Source organism: Anabrus simplex, chromosome 3 (assembly GCF_040414725.1).
Source record: "Anabrus simplex isolate iqAnaSimp1 chromosome 3, ASM4041472v1, whole genome shotgun sequence".
In the NCBI taxonomy this organism is placed as follows: domain Eukaryota; kingdom Metazoa; phylum Arthropoda; class Insecta; order Orthoptera; family Tettigoniidae; genus Anabrus; species Anabrus simplex.
This window is the reverse complement of record NC_090267.1, coordinates 488,560,817-488,578,026: the sequence shown is the minus strand read 5'-3', so window position 1 is coordinate 488,578,026 and position 17,210 is coordinate 488,560,817. Positions and strand designations below refer to the sequence as shown.

The 17,210-nt window shown below is 44.5% G+C and overlaps 2 non-coding genes across 2 annotated transcripts; both read left to right on the top strand.

The window, feature by feature from the left end:
- Positions 1 to 201: 201 nt before the first annotated feature.
- Positions 202 to 274, top strand: TRNAK-UUU (transfer RNA lysine (anticodon UUU)). The gene has a single exon. It is a non-coding gene; the product is annotated as a tRNA-Lys (tRNA).
- A 2,202-nt stretch (positions 275 to 2,476) lies between these two features.
- On the top strand, positions 2,477 to 2,566 carry TRNAI-UAU (transfer RNA isoleucine (anticodon UAU)). The gene is given in 2 exon segments: positions 2,477 to 2,514; positions 2,531 to 2,566. It is a non-coding gene; the product is annotated as a tRNA-Ile (tRNA).
- The last annotated feature ends 14,644 nt before the right edge of the window (positions 2,567 to 17,210 follow it).

The following is a 17,210-nucleotide window of genomic DNA, read 5'->3' as shown; positions in this document are numbered from 1 at the left end:
TGACTTCTGTAATGATTCACCAGTGCCGTCGTATACGTAAATAATATCCCTGAACTGATCAAGAAATCAGATTACCGAGCTTTGGGGCGTGTGATACAATTTGTATCGCAAAGGAACTGTTAAAACCAGTTAACACGTACATCCTGGGTGGGAAAGAGGCGTTGTAACATTCAGTTGACAACTTTAATCTTCGCAGACAGAGCCCGGGTAGCTCAGCAGGTAGAGCATCAGGCTTTTAACCTGAGGGTCCAGGGTTCGAGTCCCTGCTCGGGCGGTGATTTTACTTTCAGAGGTGTTCATGAGACAGCGAGTCAACGTCAAAATATTGTCAATACTAGCGATAAGTCCTGGCTTGACACGATAGCGTTAAGTTACTTCCTCACGCGATTATTAGTCTTATACTGTTGACGAATAACATCCTTACAGGCTTAGACATCGTTAACACAATGGAACGGTAGAATTTACACAATGAAACGGTAGAATTTTACTACCTGCTACGCAAACATTACGACATTATAAGGGACTTGAAATGATGCAAATCTTACTTGTAATTCCTTTCACAGGAGAGATCTGTTCAGTACAACAGTACAAACCCCAGAAACATTTACTTTTATACATGCACCATTCTCTATTACTTGACCAGCTACTAGTATCGCCATTGGCTGACATATAATCGGATATGACGTCATTCCCAGTAATCAGGAGTAATACATACCGCCGCTAGATGGTGGCTTCATTCATTTCATTCCTGACCCGGTCGAATGACTGGAAAACTGGCTGAGGATTTTTTTTTATTGAGTTGAATAAACAATTGTCCGCCTCTGTGGTGTAGTGGTTAGCGTGATTAGCTGCCACCCCCGGAGGCCCGGGTTCGATTCCCGGCTCTGCCACAAAATTTGAAAAGTGGTACGAGGGCTGGAACGGGGTTCACTCAGCCTCGGGAGGTCAACTGAGTAGAGGTGGGTTCGATTCCCACCTCAGCCATCCTCGAAGTGGTTTTCCGTGGTTTCCCACTTCTCCTCCAGGCGAATGCCGGGATGGTACCTAACTTAAGGCCACGGCCGCTTCCTTCCCTCTTCCTTGCCTATCCCTTCCAATCTTCCCATCCCTCCACAAGGCCCCTGTTCAGCATAGCAGGTGAGGCCGCCTGGGCGAGGTACTGGTCATACTCCCCAGTTGTATCCCCCGACCAAGAGTCTGAAGCTCCAGGACACTGCCCTTGAGGCGGTAGAGGTGGGATCCCTCGCTAAGTCCGAGGGAAAAACCGAACCTGGATGGTAAACAGATGATGATGATGATGATGATGATGATGAATAAACAATTTATTTTTCTAAATTAAAATTTACATTGTTCCATAGGTGATACGATATAAGGATATAGCTTTACATTTTTAAACTTATAATTTGCAATTTACTTTGTTCCTTTTGTTGTGATTTGACGTGGGTTACAGTTTTTTTAATAAACTGGGTTTTGAGGTTATGATTACAGTGAAAATTACGTGGATAATGGTGTTTTAAAGATTACATGGAATTTTTACAGTATTAAAAATATTTAGCATGTTTTACAGATGGATATTTACAATAGTTTCCGAATTGAGTTTTTACAGATTCAAATGATTGCAGAAGGTATTCACATTTTACATAGATATTTACATTAGGTTACTTAATTAGGCTACAAGAAATGTGTTCTACTTGTTAACGCACTGTTGATAGCAGGTTGGGTATGTTTGCAACCTGGTTACATTGAATACCTTGAGCTGGTGTATGCTGGCTATCTGAAACAGAGTCAATTATTTTAATTATCTTGTTCTCCTTATAACAATTGATTTGGTTGGAAGGAAGGGAGGAGGTCGACGAGGGCTCACTTGAATTTTTATGTTTGTTAAATGTTTGCCTTGCTGCGTGTGTGTGTGTGTGTGGGTGGGAGGGGAGATATCAGGGAATTATGGGAGTCGGAAAGATGGGTTTGGTGTAGCAGTTGGTGGCACCAACTTACGGGGGGGGGGGGGGGGGAGAGACCGGTAAATTCGGAAGTGTATTTGTAGTAGAAAAGGTTGGGGGGGGGGGGGGAGGGGTCCGCGGAGGGGTTTAAGGGCAGGATTATCGTGGTGTGGGGCTCGGCGGAAGGAGCGTTGGAATTGGGTAAGGACGTATGAGTCGAGTGCTGGGAAGGGGATGGCAGAAGCAAGGACGGGAGGGAGTGAATAGCGGCGATCTTCAAAAATCCATACGTAAACAAACAAGTGTATGGAGTGATGACTCAAAACCACGACGACGACGACAAGCCGCTGATAAAAACAAATTCCCCTATTGTAAAGTATAATGCATGGGTGAGTAAATGTTTTCTGAAGTATCTTTATGTGTTAGGCACATATTTTGTAAAATGGATAGGCTTTATATTCAACACAAAAGTTATACTTTGCATGGAAACTGGAAGTTAGCATGGCACAGCGTTATTTGAAGGACTACAAGCGTCTTCCCCAGTGGCGCAATTGGTTAGCGCACGGTACTTATATGACAGTAGCCGAGAGATGCCGGGGTTGTGAGTTCGAGCCTCACCTGGGGAACATTTTTAAGAATGCTAAAAGTTCTACGCGAGGCTTCCTCTGCAGGGTTCGTAACAAAAGTGAAGAACCGATTTCCTCACAAATTCTGCATTTGTTTACAGTGATGCGTTAAACTGGTGAATTTTCTCCAGATGACCTCCTGAATATAACAGCCTCTTTCTGTGTCCAGACACAAATATTTGGAGAACCAAATGACCTAGGCAGCTGCGTGCCAGTGTGCAGATAGCCCTTGTCCCATAAGGGCCCATGAATAATTGTGTGGCCGATAATTGCCAAGTGGGAAAGAGAGTGTTGTGAAAAAAAAATACCGTAATGAAATAAGAAGAGTCTTTTCTGTTTTCGTAAAAAAGTTCAGGAATAATAATAATAATAATACTCCTCTACAGTGTCGTGATTAGCTGCCACCCCCGGAGGGCCGGATTCGATACCCAGTTCAGCCACGAAATTTTAAAAATGGTAAGAGGGTTGGAACGGGGTCCACTCACAATCAGCCTCGGGAGGTCAAATGAGTGGAAAGGGTTCGATTCCCACCTTTGGCATTCTCGAAATGCTTTGCCGTGGTTTCCCACTTCTCCTCCAGTCAAATGTCGGGATGGAACCTAATTTAAGGTCACGGCCGCTTCCTTCCGTCTACCTTGTCTTCTTCTTCTGTGGTGTTCAATCCGAAGATTGGTTTGTAACGGCTTTCCATGAACTCCCGTCTGTGGCTAGTCTCTTCAAGTTCAAGTAATTATCACAGCCCTTGCCGTGAATGATTTGTTTTATACATTCTAGCCGTGGTCTACCTCTACAGTTCTTTCCTTCCACACTGCCCTCCAGTAATGTGTGAAGAAGACTTTCATGCCTTAAGATATCTCCAGTCCAATTGTCTCTTCGGTGAGTAAGCATATTCCATAAACATAGCTTCCCTCAAATCGTTTTCAGCGTTTCTTCATTAGTGATTTTGTCTACCTATGGAATATTCAGTATTTTCCTGTAGCACCATATTCCAAAGGCTACAATGCGTTTCTTATCAGCCAAGCTAAGAGTCCAGGTTACAACAGTACGCTCCCCATACATGTCTTCACAAGACGTTTCCTGAGGCTCATACTAATGTAAAGGGCTTTCCTTTTTTGTTAAACCCTATTTTGGCTTGATTAATGCGGCTGATTATTTCTATTCAACTTATTCCATCTGCTTTTATTTTGCTACCAAGATAAGTGAACTCCTGTACATTTGTAAATTGTTATCCATTTAAAATACAACGAGGAGGTTCATATTGCCGGGGCGCGGCGACTCAAGGACCACCTCTGCATTCTCGAGAAGCTCTGGTTTCAAAAATCTCTGAAGACTCTCCTCATCATTTTTGTTGCTGGCCGGGTGGCTCTACATCTTTAACTCAGCTCCCCGCCGGACTCAAAAGCATATAGGCCTGACACCGAGTTGGAAGTCGGCCGTCCCAACACCATGCGCACCTGCGTCATCCCCGATATTCATCCTGCCATATCCGAAGATGAGATTTGCTACGCCCTCCGCACCGCTGGCTACCCAGTCCACGATGCCCACCGGATGTTGGATGCCTCAACTTCATCACCATCATCACAGGTTCTTCTTTATCTACCTACGTTGGACGACTGGAAGCGCCTCCTTGACACTTGAGTGTCTATTCACGATCGATACTACCTAGTGGAGCCTACCAACCAGCCCATCTTAGCCCAGCTAACAGCAGATCCCACCACATTGCCTGTCGTCAACGCGCCTCAACACAGGCCCCTGCTACAACAAACATCGCCCTCCTTTCCCCCTCATCACACACCACCCACTACTACCACCGCGACCACTACGATGTCAGCCACTACCCTCCACCATATTCCTCTTACTACCGTTACGTCATGCCATCTTTCGCCTGTAATGGTATGCTCCCTCTCTTCTATCCTGACTTCTGCACAACCTCGTCCCCAGCAAATCCCCGACAACATCCTAGACTCCACCGCCGTGTCCAAAGTCGCCGCAACATCATCGCAACTGTCGCAACCACTACCTTTCGACACTATGTCAAGCTGTGTCATCCGTGGCGTAGAACCTACCATATCGGAACGGTACATTCTCCAAGAACTCCAGGCAGCAGGCATCCCCGCTCGTCGTGCGTTCAGGATTTACAACGCCTCCGGCCCTACTTTTATGGTCCGAATACACCTTCCCAGCGCCAATGATGTGGAACAAATTATCAACACTGGTGCCTACATCTTTCGACATCGCTTCAAAGTGGAGCCCTCACGTTCCCCACCCCAACCTTTTCGTCATACTTCCAACACTCCCTTTCGTCGCCCACGGCCAGCCAGTCCTTCATTTCAACCTAGTCAACCCGTCAGTCCACTCCTACCCCCACCTAAATTCTTCTATCAACCTCCTTCGCAACTTGAACTCCTCAGACTCCTCACACCTCATTATGCAATATAACCGCAATATTACACCTTCTCACTCTTCAATTTCATCCTAGCCCTCTCATCTAAAAATTGCCAACCATTGTACTCTCCTCTGAATATTTAATCCTTACACACATCTCCGATAATTAAATACTATCCGCATACCTCCTAATTTCATACATCAAATTACCCTCCTCCCCATACCATCACTCCTTCCCAAACCTGCCGAAACTCCTGGCCAGAGTGAAGGCGTTACCTTCAGGGAGGGGAATGAAAACATACTAAAGTAAGTAAAGTAAGTCATACTGCCGGCTACATAGACGGACTTCGGTTTCCATTTTATTGATGTTCATGTTATATTTGTTGAAGGTTTTATTTCATTTCTGCTGATGTATAATTCAGATCATCTTCTTTTTTCTACATGGACTGTGATATCATCTGCAAAGCGAAACATCTTAATTCTTTCTCCTTGAACCTTGAGACCTCCAGTCGTTGCCAAATTATATTTTACTTCATCTATTGGTCTTTGGATGTATACATTAAAACGAATAGGTGTCTATCACTTCCAATCTTCCCATCTCCCCACAAGGTCCTTGTTCGGCATAGCAGGTGAGGCCATTCGGGCGAGGCACTGGTCCTCCTCTCCTGTTGTAACCCCCACTCCAGTCTCACGCTCCACGACACTGCCCTTGAGGCGATAGTGGTGGGATCCCTCTCTGTGCCCGAGGGAAAAACCAAGCCCGGGCTGTAAACGGATTAAGAAATAATACTAATAATAATAATCGTTCGTTCGTAATCTGTTCACCCTCAGGGTCGGTTTTTCCCTCGGACTCAGCGAGGGATCCCACCTCTACCGCCTCAAGGGGAGTGTCCTGGAGCTTCAGACGTTGGGTCGCGGATACAACTGGGGAGAATGAGCAGTACCTCGCCCAGGCGGCCTCATCTGCTATGCTGAACATTGGCCTTGTGGAGGGATGGGAACATTGGATGGGACAGGCAAGGAAGAGGGAAGGAAGCGCCCGTGGCCTTAAGTTAGGTACCATCCCGGCATTTGCCTGGAGGAGAAGTGGGTAACCACGGAAAACCACTTCAAGGATGGCTGAGGTGGGAATCGAACCCACCTCTACTCAGTTGACCTCCCGAGGGTGAGTGGACCCCGTTCCAGCCGTCGGACCACTTTTCAAATTTCGTGGCAGAGCCGGGAATCGAACCCGGACCTCCGGGTGTGGCAGTTAATCACGCTAACCACTACACCACAGAGGCGGACCTAATAATACGAATAAAAATAATAAAAATAATAATATGGCTTCAGATACCATCTTCAGGCATTTTAATTTGACGCCAACCAGTCTACTTGCACGTCAGTTTCGACGAAAACTGGATCTGTTTCGGGCGATCAATGGCTGAGTTTTCATTCATTTTGTCGCATAAACACTAAATGTGTGAGCAGAGATCTTTTAGAGGGCGACACACAGTACTATGGCATAGAATGTCGACTGGGCGTTTTTTTTTTAAATCTGACTACGTCTGTCGCAATTTTGGGATCCTGAGACAGACAATCAACAATTGGTCCATAGAAGGAGCTTTGGTGGAAATGATATGATTATTGAAGAGTTGTACAATTGGACAGTGACGGCTCGTGGGGTAAACTGCAGAGGAGGCATGTTTGGAAGCAGCGATTTCGCAAATCACTCTTCAGCCCAAACCCAACCTCACACACCAAATTGAATTTATGTATCCGGGCGAGCTGACCCTGCGGTTACGCAGCTGTGAGCTTGCATTCGGGAGATAGTGGGTTCAAACCCCACTGTCGGCAGCCCTAAAGATGGTTTTCCGTGATTTGCCATCTTCACACCAGGCAAATGCTAGGGCTGTACCTTAATTAAGGCCACGGTCGATTCCTTATCACATCGTCGCCATAATACCTATCTGAATGTCGGTGCAACGTAAAGCAAATTCTTAAAAATAAAATAAAAAAGTAAATTGATATCAGTCCGCCTCTGTGGTGTAGTGGTTACTGTGATTAGCTGCTCCACCCCCCCCCCCCCCCCTCCCGAGGCCCGGGCTCGATTCACGGCTCTGCCACGAAAATTGAAAAGTTGTACGAGGGCTGGAACGGGGTCCACTAAGCCTCGGGAGGTCAAGTGAGTAGAGGTGGGTTCGATTCCCACCTCAGCCATCCTTGAAGTGGTTTTCCGTGGTTTCTCACTTCTCCTCCAGGCAAATGCCGGGATGGTACCTAACTTAAGGTCACGGGCGCTTCCTTCCCTCTTCCTTGTCTATCCCTTCCAATCTTCCCATCCCCCACCAAGGCCCGTCTTGAGCATAGCTGGTGAGGCCGCCTGGGCGAGGTACTGGTCATACCTCCTTACAGGTTATGAAGGCCTCTGGAAGGATGGAATGTAAATGCTTCCACTATCCGTAACCTCGGCACTTAATGGGTTAGAGTGATTGATTTCGTGACGGGGAATCGAACCCATGTCCTTCTGCGTGAACCGAGCGCGCCTTTACCGCCTCGGCCAGGCAACCCCTAGTCTTACTAATAAGCGGTGTATAACATTTATACCAGGTTAGTACACTGTTTTTGTACAATTTTTTTTACTAATAAACCGTGTAGAAGCATCTGTTATAGTCATTCAATGAATTGGATGAAGGACACCGGGGACTGGAAGAAAATGAACGCGCTTATGCGCCACGTATAATGCCTACATGAATAAATCAGCTTGTGGAGAGTTGAACACTTGACTACAAAAGCCCTGTTACATAAGCAGGGCAGGTCATCAGCATAAAGTAAAAGGTACCTCGCAGTAAACTATGGTAAAAATTCGTTTATACCGGGCGAGTTGGCCGTGCGGTTAGGGGCGCGCAGGTGTGAGCTTGCATCAGGGAGATAGTGGGTTCGAACCCCACTGTCGGCAGCCCTGAAGATGATTTTTTTCCCATTTTCACAGCAGGCACGGCCACCGCCGCTTCCTTCCCATTCCTAGGCCTTTCCTACACCATCGTCGTCATAAGACCTATCTGTGTCGGTGCGTTGTAAAACAAATAGCAATATATATATTCGTTTGTAAATTTGACAATTGATGATTAGAATGTATTATGTACCTGCAGATGTCTTACAGCCTTTTCCCAAAAATGTAAGATGCTTTAAGAATAGACTCCAGCATTCTGTGAACTGTGTGCAAATTTCTATGTGATGGTGTCATATTTTAATGCAAACCTCATCCCACTGTAAACTGTAGTATTAAGGCATCTGAATTTTTAACGTATGCGTGAATTTGTGTATGTACTGTACAGTACGTTCTGTATGTTCAGTACTAAGATCTTCTTCTTCATCTTTCTTTCTTTCTTTCTTAATCCGTTTACCCTCCAGGGTTGGTTTTTCCCTCGGACTCAGCGAGGGATCCCACCTCTACAGCTTCAAGGGGAGTGTCCTGGAGCGTAAGACATTGGGTCGTGGGATACAATTGGCGAGGAGGACCAGTACCTCGCCTAGTTGGCCTCACCTGCTATGCTGAACAGGGGCCTTGTGGGGGGATGGGAATATCGAAAGGGATAGACAAGGAAGAGAGATGGAAGCGGCCGTGCCTTAAGTTGGGCACCATCCCGGCATTTACCTGGAGGAGAATTGGGAGACCACGGAAAACCATTCCAGAATGGCCGAGGAGGGAAACGAACCCCCTCTTCTCAGTTGACCTCCCGAGGCTGAGTGAACCCCGTTCGAGCCCTCTTACCACATTTCAAATTTCGTGGCAGAGCCGGGAATCGAACCCGGACCTCCGGGTGTGGCAGCTAATCATGCTAACCACTACACCACAGAGGCGGACCAATACTTAGATAATAGTTTTAATTCGACCGCTCAATCTACTGTTAAGTCATAGCGTAACATTTTGAAATACTTAAGGTGCGTGTGAATTTGTATATGACGGTGTTGTAGTGTTAAGCTAGTAGTAAACTCAACCTATAGTATTGTAAGCCGTACTGTAAAGCAACTGCCTGCTGTCATTTCTTGATGGATACAGTACTTTTGTATCCATCTCTTGGCACAGGCCGGAGCAAAGTGTAGCTTCCACTGAAGTCCCAGTCTCATCCATGGCTGTGACAATATGGAAGCTGCTGGGGTATGGGTGGTGCTGATTAATGACATTCAGAGCACAACCAGTGTGTCTGAGTGTCATGAAAGGTGTTGCTCATAGGGTTAGTTGTGCTACATTAGCACTGTCTGGCCCAGTGAGGAAAGCAATGGCAAACTACCTCACTCCTCATCTTGCCTAGTACGCCTCATTTTGGTACTGCCATTGGTTTTTGTGGTTTCCCTATAACTGCATAGCCTTTGGTGATGCTATTTGAGGATCCAACCAGCCTCTGGGTTCATGACCTAACAGACAGACTGTAAAGCAGTCGAAATACTTAAGTTGTGTTTGAATCTGTAGGTGTACCGGGCGAGTTAGCCGTGTGGTTAGGGGCGCTCAGCTGTGAGCTCGCATCCGGGAGATTGTGGGTTCTAATCCCACTGTCGGTAGCCATGAAGATGGTTTTCCGCGGTTTCCTATTTTCACACCAGGCAAATGCTGGGGCTGTACCTTAATAAGGCCACGGCCGCTTTCTTCCCATTCCTAGGCCTTTCCTGTCCCATCGTCGCCATACGATCTATCTGTGTCGGTGCGACGTTAAGCAAATAGAAATTTTTTTTTTAAAAAATCTGTAGGTGTTGATGGTGGATTTAGAATGTTAAACTAGTTGTATTTCTTGTAATATTTTATTTCCATGGAATCGCTTGTTGTACTCTAGTAGTAGTAGTTGCTGTTGTTGTTGTTGGGTAATTATTTTTTAACTTTTTAACTTTCTAACTTCACTTTATCATCACACCTTTCTTACCAGTCTGCTGGAAGGAAAAAATCACGGGGAAGAAAGGCCGAGGACGACCGAGGGAAAAATTCCTTGAAGACTTGGCACAGAGTCTTCATTATGGTTCTTCTTATGAAATGAAACGATGAGATGAGGACGGAAAGGAAATGTTGCATAGACAAGGCACTGCCTACACTAATGATGATAATTATCACATTACTGTAAGTGATCATTGTCACTGGAATATTTCCCAATTGTGATGTACTGCTTAATAACAATTTAAAACAAATGCTTATACAGATTAGGACACTTTGTATTACGCGTTGTGTAGCAGCGAGTGACGACAAAGAAACAACGAGTGATTAGTGTATAATTATTTTACCGGCATTTACTGTCTGCAGTAATATAATCGAGGTAAAATATCCGACTTATCAATTGGGCACACATTGAAAGAATGGATGTCCTCCACGATATTTGTAATACACAAGAAATAGAATATTTAGAGGTTATGCGGGCTGGAAATGTTCGTAAAATATAACACTTTCAGAGGCTGAGTGGCCCATGGTTGACGAAAGTTTTAAAGTGAAATATCGATTTACGAAAGAGTATGCTCGAATTGTCATTAACAGAGTCAGATATGACTTAAATGAAAGATCCAAGAAGTGGTTCTATATCTTGTGAGCTTCAAGTTATCATAGCACTACGGACATGGGCACGGAATGAGGTTAGTAATTATTATCAATGGCATAACTATTTCTAGTGAGAATGATATACCACTGAAATATGTGTATTACTGTTCTGTTGGCATTTTACTCTATTGGTGCTACTAAGCGGTTTCTCAAAAAGGTTTTGCTCCTAGATAACCAGTCAAAGTGACCCGTTCCGTCTTCCCATTTCTACACATCCCTTACCCAACTCCTAAATCTCTCACTCTACTTTTAACCCGCCTGAATCTCCTGGCCGGAGAGAAGGCGATACCTTCTAGGTCGCCCGCCTCCCCCTTCAGGGGAGAAATGAAAACTTGCTTAAAAACAACAAAAAAAGTCATAAAGGCGGCAAACTTGACGAAATATGTCAGTGAACAGTAGGACGGCCTGGACGAGTGAATACGTGCAGTGAAGTAACACGAAGCGTACAACGTTTTCTTTAGTAAGAGTTCAGGCAAGCAACTCAATGTTGTAAACATCCTAGGGATATGAGCTACGAATTTTAGGTAAATAAAATATGATAAATTATGAGAATATATTCCTAAAATTTACAATCCTTTTCTTAATCATCGTTATCCCGTCGTTCATATCACGGTCGTCTTGATGCGTCGCTTTAAGCAAGGAGTACAGCGAGGGATCCAGTCGGCCGTGTTCAGATTAGCACTTTACCTTTTTCTACCACCACGAGCGCTGATGTGAGTCAATGCATTGTTTCACTTAGGCCCTTATAACTACAGTACATTAGGTGTGGAAATTTAAAAAAATCAATAATCGCCTGAGGGTATTGAAGCAAGGGACGCATTACATAAAGTGTTATGTGAATAAGTTAATTTGGCTAGAATCGGAATGAAAAAGGAAACGAGCAAAGAAACAAGCGATTTTAGGCTGTTTTTCCGGAACTGCATTTAGGCCGGAAGTGATTTTTGAAACTAATTTTACCGGGAGAGTTGGCCGTGCGGTTAGGAGCGCGCAGCTATGAGCTTGCATCCGGGATATAGTGGGTTCGAATCCCACTGTCGGCAGCTCTGAAGATGGTTTTATGTGTTTTCCCATTTTCACACCAGGCAAATGCTGGGGCTGTACCTTAATTAAAGCCACGGCCACTTCCTTTCCATTCCTAGGCTTTTCCTGTCCGTCGCCATAAGACCTCTCTGTGTCAGTGAAAAGTAAAGCAAATAGAAAAAGAAGCCACTTGTTTTTTAAATTTTGATAGAGCTATTCAAGACTCACAATTTGAAACCTTTCCGGACCCTTTGGCCCTTCAACTTTCGGCACAATCGAGGACATTGCTTTATTTTATGTTTTTCGTAGTTTGGAGACTCCTACCTTTTTTTGCTAAGGTATGTTTTCAACATTAACATGTGGAACGCGCATGCAGGGTTTATTCAATGTATAACTGCACCAGTGTTAAACAACTGCAGAAGGAATTTTATGAGTAAGATTGAAAATATACGTGACCCTAAGAGACGGATTAAATGGTCTTCTATAACACATTCTCAATCATAGGGGAGTACTTTACCAGTCAATTTAGAATCCATGCGTGAGGAGTGTGGGTGAAGGAAATACCGTTTATGCTCGACGATGCTGAAATATAAATATTACATGCCAGAAAACTGAATCATAATGAGTCTCATTATAGTTCAAGTTTCATTATGATACAGGTTCTCCACCAATCACAGTTCAGATTTTCATTATGATACAACTGTTTGACCAATTAGGTAGGAATAGCATCGCACCTGCGCTCAACGCATTAGCTTCGCACTTCTTTCGAGAATCAAACATATCCGACACACATGTTAACATCAATGCACCTTCTACTTCCAAAATTCCACAACCAAACGGCAAATTCACTTCACCAACTGTACAATAAATAAAGTTAGGTTATGATAACCTTCTATCAAACCTTTTAAAATATATGACATTGTCAAGGTCTCTGATCCACTCACGGAAAATCGATAATCCAGCGCATGCGTTCTGCGCTCTGTTCAGTAAACTCAACTGTCAAACGACATCTCGACATATGTGTACGAATATTAATTTAAAAAAAATAGAGTTATAATTATCGTCGAGCATAAACAGTCGCATGCAATTCGCTTATAATGGTAATTAAGACACTCGTATTGGAATTATAAAACTCGCTTCGCTCGTTGTATAAACATACTCTTGTCTTAATTATTGCCATTACAGGCAAACTCTCAGCATGGGACTGAAGATTACTGACACCCTCATCCCCTAAAAGTAACAACATTAGTGCCATGTGACTGTGATTATTGCAGGGGTCGGGTGCTCTCTCCCCCGGTTGGCGGTCATCGTCCATTCATACACTGACTGACAGAGCAAATGCAACACCAAGAAGGAGTGGTCAGAACTTTATGCCAATTGCAGGGTAGACTGACGTCACTGAGGTATGCTCATGATGTGAAATGCGCCACTGTGCTGCGCACGTAGCGAACGATAAATGGGACACGGCGTTGGCGAATGGCCCACTTCGTACCGTGATTTCTCAGCCGACAGTCATTGTAGAACGTGTTGTCGTGTGCCACAGGACACGTGTATAGCTAAGAATGCCAGGTCGCCGTCAACGGAGGCATTTCCAGCAGACAGACGACTTTACGAGGGGTATGGTGATCGGGCTGAGAAGGGCAGGTTGGTCGCTTCGTCAAATCGCAGCCGATACCCATAGGGATGTGTCCACGGTGCAGCGCCTGTGGCGAAGATGGTTGGCGCAGGGACATGTGGCACGTGCGAGGGGTCCAGGCGCAGCCCGAGTGACGTCAGCACGCGAGGATCGGCGCATCCGCCGCCATGCGCCGCCAAGCGGTGGCAGCCTAGCACGCCACGTCAACCGCCATTCTTCAGCATGTACAAGACACCCTGGCTGTTCCAATATCGACCAGAACAATTTCCCGTCGATTGGTTGAAGGAGGCCTGCACTCCCGACGTCCGCTCAGAAGACTACCATTGACTCCACAGCATAGACGTGCACGCCTGGCATGGTGCCGGGCTAGAGCGACTTGGATGAGGGAATGGCGGAACGTCGTGTTCTCCGATGAGTCACGCTTCTGTTCTGTCAGTGATAGTCACCGCAGACGAGTGTGGCGTCGGCGTGAAGAAAGGTCAAATCCGGCAGTAACTGTGGAGCGCCCTACCGCTAGACAACGCGGCATCATGGTTTGGGGCGCTATTGCGTATGATTCCACGTCACCTCTAGTGCGTATTCAAGGCACGTTAAATGCCCACCGCTACGTGCAGCATGTGCTGCGGCCGGTGGCACTCCCGTACCTTCAGGGGCTGCCCAATGCTCTGTTTCAGCAGGATGATGCCCGCCCACACACTGCTTGCATCTCCCAACAGGCTCTACGAGGTGTACAGATGCTTCCGTGGCCAGCGTACTCTCCGGATCTCTCACCAATCGAACACGTGTGGGATCTCATTGGACGCCGTTTGCAAACTCTGCCCCAGCCTCGTACGGACGACCAACTGTGGCAAATGGTTGACAGAGAATGGAGAACCATCCCTCAGGACACCATCCGCACTCTTATTGACTCTGTACCTCGACGTGTTTCTGCGTGCATCGCCGCTCGCGGTGGTCCTACATCCTACTGAGTCGATGCCGTGCGCATTGTGTAACCTGCATATCGGTTTGAAAAAAACATCAATTATTCGTCCGTGCCGTCTCTGTTTTTTCCCCAACTTTCATCCCTTTCGAACCACTCCTTCTTGGTGTTGCATTTGCTCTGTCAGTCAGTGTATGCAGTGTAATAAGGCTGGGGTATGCAACATATGTTAACAACGAAATGAAAGTCCACAGCCCGTTTTCAAGTCATTTGACCGGGTCAGGGATGGAATGAATGAAGCCCCCATCTAGTGGCGAGGATAGGAATTGTGCCGGCTGCCGAGGCCTGTCGCACTCCTCTGGGGAAATGATAATGACTGACAGATGAAATTAAATGATTGTGGAGAGTGTTGCTGGAATGAAGAATGGCAGGGAAAACTGGAGCACCCGGAGAAAAACCTGTCTTGCCTCCGCTTTGTCCAGCACAAATCTGATATGGATTGACCGCGATTTGAACCACGGAACCCAGCGGTGAGAGAACGACGCACTTCCACCTGGGCCACGGAGGCTTCACTTTTAAGGAATTGGAATATATTTGGACTTTTTTGCTTCTTGTTTTCGTGTGTTTCTTTATTTGTTTGTAATACGTTCAAGTCTAACTACATGTAATGATTTAGATTACAAGAAAGGAATACGCTCTCCTCGGTTGGCGGTCAACCGCGACTGGGAGAGAAGTATATTCACTCATCATCATCATCATCCCTGACACCCAGCCTGGGGGCGAGTTTGCAGTTGAAGCGCTGCAAGCGGTATGTGGTGTAAATCAGAAATATTCAAGGCGTTTTGTGCATGAATCCTGTATCAGTTCAATTCTTCGCCACTAGATGGCAATCATATCTTTTCTGAAATATGTTTAAAAAATCTGGTAGATTTGAATTATTGATAAAAGATATAAAAGTTGTATAATAAGAAATATAAGTAGATTTTAGACGTAACGCACCCACTACTGTTCACATTATTTTGCGGATTCATTCCATATTCGTATTGTTATATTGATATTAAACTCCCTGTTATAAAATGACTGTAACTATATATAAAATCATTCTCGCTTTGAAATTCACTGCTCAACGGAAAACTTTTGCATACCAGTAAACACAAATATCACAGCTCCGGTTGAATGACGGACGGAAAGTACTGAGATTTGAATGAAGAACATTAAATGAGGAAGTCGGCAAAATATGATTTTGAATCCAACCGCCACTTCCCACTTGACCGGCGATGAACGAAACTGGTAAGGGGCTAAAATATGCTTCCCATTATCACTGCCTTCGTAATATACAAGCCGTTCTGTAGAAAGCGCGCCAAGCCCATCAGCTGATCAATTGAGGCGAGCTAAACGAATGTTACAAACTGTACTTGTGACTGTAATTCATAAGGATTGGAGGCATTCTTTGGATAATTGTGACTGTTGAAAGACATAAATTCATATTTAAGTATATTGTATGTTTTTTCTTTAAATTTATATCACTTCAGGATTTCCGTAAACAGCTGTTATTGCGGTAATGAGACCTCATAGCTTAGGTTAGGTATGGTGTCTTCACGTGCTGAGTATTATAAATTCAAGGGACGTAATACTTCTCGTGGAATTTTTTCATTTGATTGTTATCGTATAACACGTTTTTTGTGGAAATATAATGTGTTGCAAATTTAAATACAATGTGTGAACGTTCGCAGCTGCCACAACGCTAAGAACTTGTGCGTTACATGGCGAAAGTACAACTATACAAGTAAATATATATAGGCCTACAATAATAATTTTCTTCGTATGAGGGCAGGATACCTTTATGAAAAACTAAAATCCCAATCGAGAATCTACCTGTCACGAAGAATAAATGAGTTTGTTTCACTCATTTTCCAGAGCTGATGATGAGTTCTGCTTTTGACTTTCTTGTTACGAAGATTTACAGCAGGGCGTTTTATTATTGACACAGAACAAGAATAAAAGTGGACATTGACCAATCGAACCTACATATGGTTATTTCTTGGGTTGGTAATTTTGAGTACGCGCTGCCTTTTCTCCCCAAAATTTATGCGAGTAAAAACAATTCCTCGGCAATTTCCGTGAATATGGGAAGTATCTAACAGATCTTACTGGTCAGTGCACTAATATTTGGGAAAACACGAGCTAAAAAGTTATACAATGTTTGTATGGAAGAAAGGGTCTCAAGAAAGTTTTCGAAGGATAGTGCCAGAAGTGTCAAAAAACGAAGAAAGCTACTGTATTTATGGCCATCTAGAGGTATGGAGGTAAAGTCTATTATTATTATTATTATTATTATTATTAGTATTACCAATTTATCATTATATGTTTGTTGTCTCCATATTTGTATTAATGAGTAATAATTATTTGTTGGGTACATTGACGAGTAAAACATTCAAGCTTTGACCGCGTAGATCGCACTTTCAGACCTACTTCTCCTGAAATTACATATACCTGATTTGCGAGTTACGATGCGATTACAGATGTTCTTGATCATACCTGTAATATTAATACACCATTTGTGAATATTTCATAATTACAAGGTACAGACGTATCATGTCCTTGCATTGCACGGGTCGGTCGGAGGAAACAGTTCGCCTCTTTGCGTGACGTCATCGGAGCTACAGTACGGCCTGTACATCACGAAGGCAGTGCCAATATACCAAAAAGATCTGGAATTAGAGATGTTGGGTTGGAATCCCACCGTCGGCATTACTGAAAATGGTTTTCCTGGTTTCTCATTTTCACACCAGGAAAATGCTGGGGATGTACCTCAAATAAGACCACGATCTTTCGCACTTTAGCATCATTCCCTTGACGAAAAACTTTGATGTGTTAGTCGGATGTTAAACCGGTAGCAAAAAAATAAATAAATAAATAAATCGTCATGTTGGACCGCTGTGTGTGTACTATCGTACACCAATGTGCAGTATTGTCCATAGAGTTAGTAAATAATACACTAGAGGTAACAACGGCGCCACCGTCTGCGAGAGAATCATTGTAGCCAGCGGAGCATGTTGAAATCTCAGCTGTTTGGCAAAAAAGCTCTCTCCGCTGTGCTCATCAATGTAAGTAGGGGACTTTTAAA